This window comes from Trachemys scripta, chromosome 21 (genome assembly GCF_013100865.1).
Source record: "Trachemys scripta elegans isolate TJP31775 chromosome 21, CAS_Tse_1.0, whole genome shotgun sequence".
Lineage (NCBI taxonomy): Eukaryota > Metazoa > Chordata > Testudines > Emydidae > Trachemys > Trachemys scripta.
Genome location: NC_048318.1, coordinates 3,460,212 through 3,473,600, shown reverse-complemented (window position 1 = coordinate 3,473,600; position 13,389 = coordinate 3,460,212). Strand labels below are relative to the sequence as shown.

Genomic DNA, 13,389 nt, shown 5'->3' with positions numbered 1-13,389 from the left:
CCTTAGCCACTCCCAGGCCCTGGAATAACGATGCAGGTGGAGCTCTGGAAGCAGAACCACAGTCATTTATCCCTGGCAGAGGGCACAACGGCACCTGCCCTCCTGCTGCTGGCGTGGCTGTACAGCAGTTTCTACCCCATCCCTGTAGGATGCATCTCCCTACCATGGACTTCCTTGCAGAGTAGCTTCCTGAGACAAGGATCTCCCCTCCCCCCAATCTGGGAGGAGCCACGCTTATTAGGGGCTGCCTATGCAGGGTGCCAACAGCCACCAAGCCAGGTCACCTGGCTGAAGAGATGAGTTTGGTTGGGGGGGGCGGGGAGAAGGGATTTGGAGTCTGCAATGTCTAAGAGGAGCTCCCCTCGCCCAGCCCCAGCTGAAAGGAGCTGGCAGGCAGGCTGGGGGATGTAGTTTTAGTGGGGGTGTTGATTTAGTGGGGGTGTTGATCCTGCTTTGAGCAGGGGGTTGGACTAGATGACCTCCTGAGGTGTCTTCCAACCCTGATATTCTATGATTGTATGTAACATTACAGAATCCAGGCTGAGCTAGCAGAGAGGGGTGGGTTTTTTGGGGGGGAGGGGGTATTTTATTTTATTTCTAATGTTTGTTCAGCTGCTTAAGAACCATATTTGTACAGCTGCTGAAGGAGAGAAGGGGGGTGGGAATTAAAGCATGAAGTTTGAATGAATTTCTCTCTCCCACAGCCTAAGTGGAGAAAAAATAGAAACATTCAATGCTGCAAAAGAGAGGAGAGACTTGGTTCAATATTTAAAGAGCTCAGAGACTCCAGACGGAGTTTTCAGTTTCAGCCCCTCAGGTTGAGAGCCGGGATCTGTGGGGGAGGCGATTTCACAAGTACAAGCTTCAACAGCTATTGTTAAACAGTCGGGAATGGTTTTTAAATAGTCATGGATTCCAAGGCCAGCAGGGATCATGGTGATCACCTGTCCAACCTCCTGTATGATACAGGCCAGAGAACGGCCCCCAAATAATTCCTAGAGCAGAGCTTTTAGCCAGACCTCCAATCTGGATTTTAAAATGGCCAGTGATGGAGCATAGACACAGTGACACATTCATCTACAGGGGAACAAGGAGGCTAGTGGCAAGGTACAAGAGTGCAAGCAATTTGTTAGGGCCTCCCCCAACGGGGGGGAGGGAGGGGTCATTTATAACAGGACACAATGGGATGGAACAGGCAGGATCCGTCTGACCTGGAGGAGATACTGCACGGACGGATTAACGCACATGAATCATAGAATATCAGGGTTGGAAGGGACCTCAGGAGGTCATCTAGTCCAACCCCCTGCTCAAAGCAGGACCAATCCCCAGACAGATTTTTACCCCAGTTCCCTAAATGGCCCCCTCAAGGATTGAACTCACAACCCTGGGTTTACTAGGCCAATGCTCAAACCACTGAACTATCCCTCCCCCGCAGAGCTGCGTGGAAGGGAGGGGGCAGGACTGGACTGCGGGGCATCGGCAGAGCTGCGGGGGGAGCTCGTGACAGGATTCAGAGCTGTACCAAAGAGCAGGGGACTAGAACAGCAGAGGGGGCTGTGGGTGAGAAGTGACGAACTATGGCAGAGCTGTGTGGGAACCAGTCACTCTCCCCCTGATGTTATCTTCCCCATCGCTCCTTTCTTTACATTCCTTTACCCTTCCTGATCAAACCTAGCCTCAAGACCTCCGGAGAGTTTGGCCGCCCTCCCTTCAAACCTCTCCTCCTGGTATCTTTGGTACTGAGTCATCAGCAAGGCTGTGCCCAGCATTCCAGGTGCAGGCTCGACACAGATACGGATTGATTTGGAGCTCATCAGTGCCAGCTGCAAAAGGGCAGCCAAGGAGGCAGAGAGAGTTTAGAACTCCGGCAGGTTTGCTCCTTTGCCAAGGAGAAAGCCACACGCAACGACCAACCTTCCCCATGGGAGAGCGAGGCCCAGATCCTCAAAGGTTTTCAGGTACCTAACTCCCATTGGAGCTGGGCACTTAAATACCTTTGAGGATCTGGACCTTACTCTCCAGAGATAGAGAGATGTTAACCCCACCCTTTATACTTGGTCTGATTACGAAGGAAATATGCCGGCTCTTCGGTAACAGGTTTCCAATTGGACTCTTCTTTTAGTTGGAGGCTGTTGCATATCGGAATTACCTGCAGGGCGGGTTCCTGGGATTGGACACGCAGGAAGGAGATTTGCATAGCAGATCCCAAAACAAAAATAGGCTTATTGGGTGCCCAAACAGCAAGCTCCTGGATCCTGCGGGAGAATCAGGGATGGAAGGAGCGATCAGGGACCGGCATTACACACATGCTGTTTGCCCCAAGGAGGGGCTTACAGTAGCCTCAGGAAGGAAGGTCTGTGGCTGAGGCTTTGAACTGGATTGGGTTCACAGCCCAGCCAGATACTCCTTGTGAAACCTTGAGGGAGCCACAGAAGGCCACGTTCCCAGGTGCTCAGCACCTGCAGTTGGGGCCAGGTTTTCAGAAGAGTTCAGCACCCATCAGCTCTTTTGAAGAGACATCTCTTAATCGGTGTGACAGAGCTGTAAAACCGGGATAACAAGCCTGTCCTACTTCACTGGGTTGTTGGAAACAATCACACACAGTAAGGAGCGCAGCGTGCAAATACCAAAGTGACAGAGGCCACATAAGATCCCCACAGGGGTTGGGAGGAGACCAGAGACCTGCATAACTTTGGTTTTTCCCTTGGGGGGGAAAAATTAGTTTGCTCAAAGCAAAAAAAAAAGAAGAGGGGGGGGGGGGGGGGGAAGGGGGCAAATTTTATAGGTCAGAACCAAAACTGACCCAGTGAAATGTGTTTATGATCAACCATACGAGAGAGTCGAAAGGTTACAGCACACACCTAAAGAAAAATTTCCACTCACTTTTTGGTTTGTTAGACTTTGTTGGAATTTTCCATAGCACAATGAAGAACGGGAGTGCTTGTCAAGCAAGTTTCAATAAAATCAGCGTAATCGGACAGCCCCGCCACCATTTCCACCACAGCTTTAGCGTGCTAGGGGGCAGGAACTGTCGCTCTGTGAGTGGGTGTGAAACTGATGTTACAAAAAAACCACATCTGCACCCAATAGGAAAAGAACAATATACATAAAACCGAAATGTGGTGCTAACACAAATCCCACAGCTGACACCTGCAAACTTGAACTACTTATCTCAGACTTGGTAAGCTCGCTTCTTATCTACAAGGACAACCCAAAACAAATAGACGGGAAGGTGGATCAATTCTACAGACATTCAACCTTGAGGTCCAGACTGGATCGCCTCTCATCCCACAGCCTGGTCTTTGTACACAGATGACAAACTAAACATACACACGCACACACCTCAGCATGGGACACAAGCTTCTGAACACGCCTAGAACATCCTGAACTCTCCGAGAATCTACCATATTGTTTCCACCCGCACAAAGATACTTTACACTGCCGTACCCTTTGGGTAGGTCAACAGCTGGAGCGGGGGCTGTGATTCCCAGCCCCAAATGTAACGCCCTTCCTTCCTCCCCAATTCTGAAATATTTCTGTATAAACATTGCATAGCACTCTAAGTTTATGCACCGCTCAGCTGCGGTGTGAACTACGTTGCTCAGCTGTGGTGCTAGCTATAAATAGAACAGATGTATCTTTCTTGCCCTGAAGTGCTTTAGGTTGTCTGGAAAAAGAAATAAAAAGAGATGATACAAAAAGCACACATTCCGGAATTTTTACTATCCAAAAGGTTTTGTTCATCTGAGTTCATTTTGCTGCGTAGATGCAGTTTCACCAGTTTTATACCCCTGCATTTAGCATTCCTGCAGAGCGTGAAAAAGGAATCACTCGGGCCTTGCCCAGGGGACTGGCACACTAAGACAACTGCAACACTCCTCAAAGCTGGAAGGTGTCCCACGCTTGCCTGCCAGACAACCATCACATTCCCTTCACTCCATCAGACCAAGCCCACTTCCTGATTTTCCCCCAGCACCGGGCAAGGTCTTCAGGTTTAAGTCAAGTCAACGGAACTACACCAATTTACATCAGCTGGTGCCTGGATTCCAAGCCATGTTTGCACAAAGCTCAGCACTCGCAGAAAGTTTGAATTTCACATTGTTTAGGGAGATGTTAGGCTTTGCGCAACAGATGGTCAATTTCACATCTTCCAGGAAATCTGCAGCAACTGCGGACAGCACTGTGAATGCAGCCTCCCCCTTGCAGATCCTGCAAGGGGAAAGGCAATCGGAGCTCTATGTTTTCAATAACGCAGATCCTGGGAATAATCCACTCCCACCAGGGAGAGAAGGGCCAGACTTTGTAGTCACCCCAGCAATGCAAAAAAATCCTTAAGCCCTAATTGGTGAAAATGGTTTAAAAGGAAAATAAAGTTACTGTTTCTGGAGCCTCGTTTATTTCCATTTTACTAGACAACATTGAGACCCTGTCTTTACTAGCAGCAGCATGTAATGAAGTCATTATACCCATAAATCAAGAAACAAAGAGCTCACAGGAGGGCTCTGGATTGGCTCTTTTTTTTAGTTAATATACGCAATGCTCTAGAAGTGTCCTTGTAAATACACAGGAATCTTTGTTGTAAACAAAAAAGATAACAATAATACACATTAGGCGGCTGTTAATTAGCCAATGCAGCTGTTTGCATGGCCTTGCTTCCCGACCAGCTTAGTCTGTAGCAAGTTATCAGCCAGGTTGGAATAAGAGCATCCAGTGGTTTGCAGTATGGAGATGATGAGGGATTGTTTGGAGGGAAATGCAGCCAATGTCCTGATACCACTGGTCTTACCACTCAGCCATGGGCATGTTCCACATTCAGAAACAGGCTGTGTCTAAAACACCGTCCCTAAAAGCCTGGCTTATGAAACTGGGTCTTATCCACAGTTTGTGCATGGAGAAACAGAGGCACAGAGAAACGGAGACTTGCTCAGGGTCACCCCTCTCCTCTGCCAAGTTCCAGGGGGCAGGGAGGTGAGCAGAAGCATGGGCGCTGGGCAGCCTGCAACCTCTACTCTCGCAGGACTCCTTCCACTCACTGACCCTCGACTCCATGCCAGGGGAAGCGCTGGCTCAAGGACTAGTACAGATGGGGAGAACTCCTTGGGAAGCCAGGAGGGGAAAAGGGCAAACTAGCAACATGACACACCTGGGGGAGTTCAGCCTTGGGGGCACTAGCACTCAGCTAGCTTGCTGTCAATTTCACCTGCTCTGCTAGAGGCCAGCTGCTAGCAGGGACTGGCTAAAATTAGGACAACAAACCACTGGGCTGGACCCTGAAAGCCATGACACTGCAGCTTGTAGGGCACACAATCCCAGGCCAAAGCTTCTCTGGGTTATCCTATTTCCTACTGTTGGCCCTTCTGACACCAGGGTCTGTTCCCTGTGTCGAGCAATACAAGGCCACAGTCATCTACCTGGAAAAGAAATCAGTAGTGTGGAATCTGGACTTATTCTAAGTGTAGCTTGTCTTATTTACACCCATCCAACAGCCCTGGAAGGAGACGGTCAAACAGCACGCAGGGCAATCCCCTCTACCGGGAATCACAGCCTAGCACCAATGCCTTGTTCCCAGGAAGCAGCTTTGCCCCAAGAATTTACTCTAGTTACATCCTAAGACAGAGCGCAAACTCTCCTGCAGCTGACACAGCTCTTTCCATGCAGAAACATATAGAACTAAAAACTAAACAAAGCATGTCTTCGCAGGGATGAACATTTGCTCACATGCTAAGGCCTGGTCTACACTGGGGGAGGGGGGAGAGGGGGGAAATCGATCTAAGTTACGTGACTAACGTAGCTGAAGTCGACGTACTTAGATCCACTTACCACGGTGAGTCGACTGCTGCCGCTTCCCCCGTCGACTCCGCCTGCGCCTCTCGCCGAGCTGGGGTACAGCAGTGGACGGGAGAGCGCTCGGGGATCTATTTATCGCGTCTAGACAGGGACTGGCTCCACCTCCCATTTGAAACCCAGCTTCTGCCCTCTCCTTAAACTTACAGGTGCCTCCAGGAGCAGCATACAAAGGGAGGAGTGAGGGAAACAAAACACAATCATGCAGAAAGCACAGGGGACTGACGGACGCACAAACACACAGGCGTGTGCGCACATACACAAGAACTGTTGACGGAGAGCCAAAGTCCACTAAGCAATGCCAACCCTGAGGCAAGCCAGCAACAAGGTAGGCATAGACCATTTCCCCGCAGTACCACCCATTCCTACGAAGACTTTGGCTCCAATCAGCCAGATACACCAACACCTGCAGAAAACTCCCAAGAAGAAGATAATTCAGCAAGCCAAAGATACAATGCAACTGGATTCCCCAGCAGGGGCATGCCCTTTATACACCTCACTTCCGGCTGTTTCTTCTGACGATCCTACCGTCCCTGCTCACGGGACTCCAGAGATCAACCACACCTCGCTCAGAACGGAGCACCTCAACGTTGCCCAGCTACTTCACGACCCAGCACGACGACGCCAGGTGGAGTCTGCCACAAGATCGCCCGATTCCTCTGGCAGAGTGGGCCCGGCACAGCTAGCGATCTCACGTCTGCGTCGGCATCCACACAAATGCTCAGGGCACAGCCTGGGGGGGGGGGGGGGGGGGGGGGGAGCTATTTGGGGCTTATCAGACCAGCTGGCACAGTTGTTACAAAAGGTACCACGCACGGTCATTCTCCAAGACTGGAGCGAACCCCAGTATGAGCGAGTGAAGCTCGGAGATCAGTTAGACTGAAGTCACTGCCAACACAAAACCTTGTGATTTAAAGCCATGGATCACAGGATTCCTTAATGAGGCTAAATGCTCCCCCAAGCCAGCATAATGGGCTTTAACTTCCTGGCATGACTGCTCGCACATGATCCTGGCACCGTTTTGCCCACACGCTGCTGGGGCCACCACCCTGTGGGAAAAGCACAACCTGGAGGACAATCCAATGGAGGGCCAGGTAGCAGGAGCACAAGAAGAGGTTAGGAAAAGGCTGTTTTGAATGAAGGGCTAGAATCTCCCACTGAACCTCTCCGGGGCCTTTCTACTTAGCACTTAACCTCCCTGGCCTTCTGTATATTCAGAGCATGTACAGACACTACATCCAACACCCTGCGGGGAAGGAAATGGAGGCACAAGTCATTTGCACAAGATCACACCCAGAGGCAGTGGGAGAACCTGGATGAGAACCTAGCCAGATTACACCTGGCACAATGCACGGTGCTCACGGGACTCCCACGATGTGCCTCCATGGTTCATCCACAGTGGAGCCCATGGTGCACCACAGTCCAGACAGGAAACCAGGCACCCCGAGAACGGGGGGACATGAGGTACCATGGCAGCCCAGGCTGACATCTGTTGATTTGACGTTAACTAACCCAAAACGTTTCATTCCGAAACCAAAAGAGAGAGAGAGAGAGAGAGAAAGTGTGTGTGTATATATATATACATATGCAAAATAGATATTTTCCCCCAATGGAAAATTCAAATTTTGCAGAGACAACATTTTCTGTAAAAGAGAAAAAAAAAAGAAAAATTCCTGAACTGCTCTAGTTGCATCACAACATCCAGGCATCACCACGAGACAGCCTCACTCCACGCACACGTTTTGTGCTTTCCGGAGCTGGCGTGTTTATCAGAGATTAATTAGCTGGGACTGTTTGTTTTAGATACGTAATTGTAGCCTAAAGGACTTTTGCACTACTAGCAAGTATTTTATCAATAATCAAGTGGTTTATTGGGAGAACGGGCCATGGAAAGGGTTATTAATGGACCAGTCAATGTCCTGAATGCTGCCATAAAACAATTAGATCATTCCCTCCTATATCTTTTCTGAGCATTAGCTCTTTTCATTACAGTGTATTCGAAGCAAGGAATAACTCCATCCACCAGCCTCAGCGGGAGGAGAGCACCCGATGAGACGTCCAGAATACTGCTCTTGGCTGGGTGGAGTACGGGGGTCCCTGGTATACGTCTCCCCCTTATCCGTTGTTTCACACATTTGTTGCTCATCAACAGGCGAACAGTACTGTACTGTAGGTTGCAAACGACAGCTATGCGGATCGGGACTGAGGTGAATTGAAATATGTTCCCCTATTGTATAGTACTGTACTTTTGTCTTCCAGTGGCCCCAGGGCCACCGATCAACTCCCTCCCCCCCCCCCCCCCAGGTGCCTCCTACCTGCCGCAATCAGCTGTTCAGCAGCATTTGGGAGCAGTGCCGTGTCTCCGGTACAGGAGGATCCAGACAGAGGTAAGAGGGCAAAGGCTGGGGGTGGGCACGGGGCCAGGAGTGGAGTCTTGGGCACACAGCCAGAACCCCGCGAGCGGGGCCAGTGGCAGACCCCTGGCCGTGGGGCCTGCGGCCAGGACCCCAGGAGCAGAGCCCTGGGAGTGGGGGGCTGGGTGCTGGGCCCCGGACACGGTGCCAGTGGCCAGGGAGTGGGGCCAGCACCACAAGAGCAGAGCCCCAGGCGGCGGTTGGGAAGCGGGGCCAACAGCCGGGACCCAAGCCCCAGTTGCAGGGCCGGGGAACTGAGTCCCGGGCTCAGGGCCCCAGGCATGGGGCCAGCGGCCAAAGAGCAGGGCCGGTAGCCGGGACCCAAGCCCCGAGCTGGGGAGTGAAAGCCTGGGCGTGGGGCCAGCAGTCCCGTGTAAAACCGGGGGTGTTGCAACATCCCCCGCACTCCTAGTCCCCGCGCCTATAGGAGAGGGAAGAGCAGGGACGGGGCACTCTCAGAGGAGTACTGTACAGAACTGTACTGGTGGGTCCCTGGTATACATCATTTCGGTATCCGTCGCCCTTTTCAAGAACACAACCCCGACGTATGCCGGAGACCAGCTGTATGTTCCCCTGGCCTGCTCAGCTAGCTAGGGACTGGGTAGAACTGCGGTGGAATTGGGCCCAGTCCTATTCAATAGATTCATAAATGATCTGGAAAAAGGGATAAACAGTGAGGTGGCAAAACAGAATGTTGGGCATCATTAAGAGAGGGATAGATAATAAGAGAAAATATCACATTGCCTCCACAGAAATCCATGGTACGCCCACATCTTGAATACTGCGTGCAGATGTGGTCGCCTCATCTCAAAAAAGATATATTGGAATTGGAAAAGGTTCAGAAAAAGGCAACTAAAATTATTGGGGTATGGAACGGCTGCCATACAAGGAGAAATTAATAAAACTGGGACTTTTCAGCTTGGAAAAGAGACAACTAAGGGGGGATATGATAGAGGTCTATAAAATCATGACTGGGGTGGAGAAAGTCAGTAAGAAAGTGTTATTTACCCCTTCTCATAACACAAGAACTAGGGGTCACCAAATGAAATCAATAGGCAACAGGTTTAAAACAAACAAAAGGAAGTATTTCTTCACACAACCCACAGTCAACCTGTGGAACTCTTTGCCAGAGGATGTTGTGAAGACCAAGACTATAACAGGGTTCAAAAAAGAACTAGGTACATTCATGGAGGATAGGTCCATCAATGGCTACTAGCCAGGATGGGCAGGGATGGTGTCCCTGGTCTCTGTTTGCCAGAAGCTGGGCATGGGCAACAGGGATGGATCACTTGACGATTATGTGTTCTGTTCATTCCCTCTGGGGCACCTGGTATTGGCGACTGTCGGTAGACAGGATACTGGGCTACATGGACCTTTGGTCTGACCCAGTCTGGCCGTTCTTATGTACAAGCCTCCCGCAGTTCAGGCTTTTTTCATCAGTTCCTCTCCTGAGCTGTTGTGCAGAGCTAAGTGCTGTTGAGCAGCTGTGACATCCCACTCCAGAAATGGCCACGTTTCATTGTTGGAGGAAGTGATTTCTGTGGGTGCCTCTTGGAGATGCAGCACAAACCTGGCATCCCAGGGGCAGGGGGTGCTCAGGTGGCTTTGAGCCAAGTCTGGCCTGCTCGGCGGCTGAAACTGCCCCCATGGAGCCCAAACCAGGCTGCCAATGGGTGGCAGCACCACACAGACCTGTCTTTGTGGCGCCCACAATGGCCCCATTCCCAGCACACCACTGACAGCGGAGCTTGCTCATGGCCACCCTACTCTGCCCCTGCCCCATGGGAATTCTCCCCTGGCCTGACGCAGCCTTTGATGGGCTGCAGAGGGAAGGAGCCCGAGCCTGGATTTTAGATAGACACAGAGAGCCCTGTCCGCAGGGCTACGGAGCACTATATGAAATAAGAGAATACTGAATATCTACCTGCCAGGCGTTACCAGCCTAGGAATAATTGCACTGCAGTGACTCTTGCTTTCATTAAGGGCAGAACATTCATCTTGTGCACGGGACACATCCCAGCCATCAAAGTCCCCATTTCCCACCCTTCACTTGGTGTCATTGCTCATTTCAGACATAATCCACCCACAGAGCAGAGGGCACCTTCTCCTGTTATCTTCTATCCATTCCAGCCTCCCCCTGCCTGATCCAAATCCCCTCTCACATGTGCCGTATAAGCACCAGGCAGCCAGCGGCTGCGTTCAGGCTTAATGAAAATCAGGTATGTTTTCTTAGGGAAAGATCGATGCAGTCTCCTTCCCTAGCCAGTCTCAGAGCACACGCACCCCACCCCAGCCCTGCACGGGAGCACCCTTACAGATTGCCCGGGACAGCTACTTCAAAAAAAGGGGACGATCCTGGGAAAACCTGGATGGGTGGCACCGCTCTCCCCAGCTGGGTCGCTGCTGCTGCCCTATATACCCATCTTGCCAAAAATCTAACGTCCCACCAGCAAGGGGTTAAGTGCGGCAGACGGAGGGAGGGCCCCACTGCTCCACTCTCCAGCGGGAAAGGATTCAAGTTGACTCAATTGTTACACAACCCTGAGCAGGAGAAGCTGGGAACATCTGGAACGGCAAGGCAAGAGCGGCAGGTTTGAAGCCCACAAGGCGCTCCCCTGCGCATTTCTGAGGCCTCTCTGGGAATCCCAGCGGAAGGGCAGTTCGGGGAGCTGCAGCCAGCACACCTGGCTGTCCCTGGCTCGCTGCAGGGCAGGAGGAGGGGAATGCAGCCTCAGGCTGCTGGCCAGAGACACCAAGAATCCTGGAGGGGGGGGGGGAAGGGCTCTAAGAAAGAGGGCGACGGCCTGGCAGTGAGTGAAGGGCCAGCTGCTTGGAACCCCGCTGAATGCAGAACCCCGCTGCTAACACAGCAGGCAACAGCTCAGTGAGTCTGCTCCCAATGGGCGCCTGTGTGCCCAATGCACCGCCGCCAGCCCCTCCTACCCTGCCCCCGTTTACCATAGCCACCTTGCCAGCTCTTTGGGGCAGGGCCGTCTTTCGTTCCCCGAGTCCAGCGCCTAGCGCAATGGGAGGCTACCCTGACTGGGGCCTCCAGGCACAACTGGAAGTAACCCATAGCCCATACCATGGCCTCCTAGCTCTCTGTTCAGCTGCCTCCGTAGGAAAGGCCAGCACCCGAAGGGTTAAGAGAAAAACAGCCTGGGCTTCTCTTGCTGAAAAGTTCTGAGAACCACAGAAGGGGGAGCCCTGAGGGCGGCTCATGCAGAAATCACCATTAATCCCTGTAAGCACAGGAGCACAGACAGTGAGATAGTAGTGCCAGGCTGGAAGCGAAATGGGAGTCTAGCAGGCAGAGGGATTCCCTCCCGACCCTCCCTGGCCCAGAGCTGCCAAGGTTAGAAGAACAACCAGCTCTGAGCGAGGCCACCTACCCCCGCCGAGACAGACGGGTCACTCGCTTGTTTGCCGGGTGGGGTCGGGAGACAGGATTCTGGTGTGGAAATGGAGCATTATTCAAAGTCTCCATCAGGGAAGGAACTCAGGTGACCTTTCCCCTCCCTGACACCTACACGAGTCCAGCACTGATCTGGAGCCCGCCTGCCTTGCCCAGATTAATGACTGGTCCACACGAGTGGTCTCACTCCCACGGGTAATGGACAAGCGCCCATATCAAAGACCCCCACAGCCGGCCCCTCAATGGCCATCTTGGCAGAGACTCCCCTGTCACTGCTAGAACGCTCCCCACCCGCCAGCGGGGTGAAGCCCCAGGGACAGAAATCGCTGCCATCCGTGCTGCACCCATTCCATGCACAAAGCACTTCTGCTGCCAGGCTGCCACGCGCTCTCCTCCTCCTTCCCTTCCGCCCCAGGGCCACGCCGCTCGGAGCACCACAGCCTCCCTGGGAGGCAGGCGAGCGTCCCGCCCATCGGGTCAGTGGCACAGTGGGAACAGAACCCAGGGGGTCTGACTCCTCGTCACTGCCCGCAACCACCAGAACCTGCTCCAGGGGTCTGCAGCAATGGAACACGAGCACAGTTCGGTGGTCCGGAGGCTAGCACTTCCTACTGCACACGGGCTCCCGGGCCATCCCCAGCAGTCACATGGCACCACAGTCAGTCCAGTCATCCCCACTAGCTCCATTTGCTGACATAGGCACTTCCCACTGGCCCTCCAACACCTCTCTCCCCCTATGCCTGTTCCTGTGCCCAGGGCTGTCCCCACCGCCCCCCGCACCTGACTGCTGCATATGACATGTGGGACCTAGCATACAGAATCATCAAGCTGCGATCACCATGGGAGATCCCACAGGCCCAGCCGGTTCCCACCTTGTACAGGGCACCAAGAGCAACCAGACTAGTCTGAGGGTTGTGGATTCCTGCAGGCGCCTGAGACCAACGCGATTGGCTCCACCCCACTGTGAGAGCTTGGGAAGGTTGCCACATGGAGGGCAGGGCGGGAGCCTCCATGCAGCGCTGATGGGTGTTAGCTCGGTGTGGGCTGGTGGGGCAAAGGTGCGGAATTTCTCTGGCCATCCACCCCAGCTGCAGCCCCCTCCATGCTCTTCCCGCAATGACTGCCTTCGCTCACCCTTACCCAGGAGCCTGAGCGCCTGCTGCCGCAGGGATTTCCAATCCAAAGAAACTGTCATCGTCTCACTCCTAATTCCTGCCATCTGTTGACTGGCTCAGATGCAGAATTCGGTCTTTGTTCCCACTCTGGCTTCCCAGGAGCTGGGCTGAGCTGGGCAGGCGGTTCCTTGAGCTCAGGAGATTAGTGCGCGTGGTTAATATCACATGCCACAGGCAGGGGAGGACTAAGACCTGGATCAGCTGATAGCAGGAGCCCCAAGCAAATGTGCTTCCAGCAGCAGCTTCTGCGTGGAGGGCTCTCTCGCAGCTCCGTTCTGGTACATAAACAGAGAGGGGTATGAGTCACAGAGGGCTGCCCTGTGACTAACTCTGTTCTTCCACTGTGAGCATTAGCTGCCCTGTCCAGCACAGCATCTCTCCCACTTGTAGGGATCAGGGTTGCCACCAGGCAGTCATGACTTGACTAGGCAGTGGAGAGGGCACCGGACGGGGAGTAAGGAGATATATGTTCTATCCCTGCTCTGCCATTGACCTGCTGTGCAACTGCCTCTCTCTCCCACCTTTTCTCAGTGGAAGGGGC

At 52.8% G+C, this 13,389-nt stretch overlaps 1 protein-coding gene across 5 annotated transcripts in view; it reads right to left on the bottom strand.

Moving 5' to 3' along the window:
- ST3GAL4 (ST3 beta-galactoside alpha-2,3-sialyltransferase 4) overlaps nucleotides 1–13,389 on the bottom strand; it is a 154,999-nt gene that overhangs the window by 81,239 nt on the left and 60,371 nt on the right. For 2 of the 5 annotated variants that reach the window (XM_034754770.1, XM_034754771.1), the window contains exon 1: nucleotides 12,814–13,017. The exons of the other annotated variants lie outside the window; for them this stretch is intronic. The gene's annotated coding sequence lies outside the window, so the exon portion shown is untranslated. Of the gene's footprint in view, nucleotides 1–12,813; nucleotides 13,018–13,389 lie in introns of those variants that run through there. 5 annotated transcript variants of the gene reach the window in all.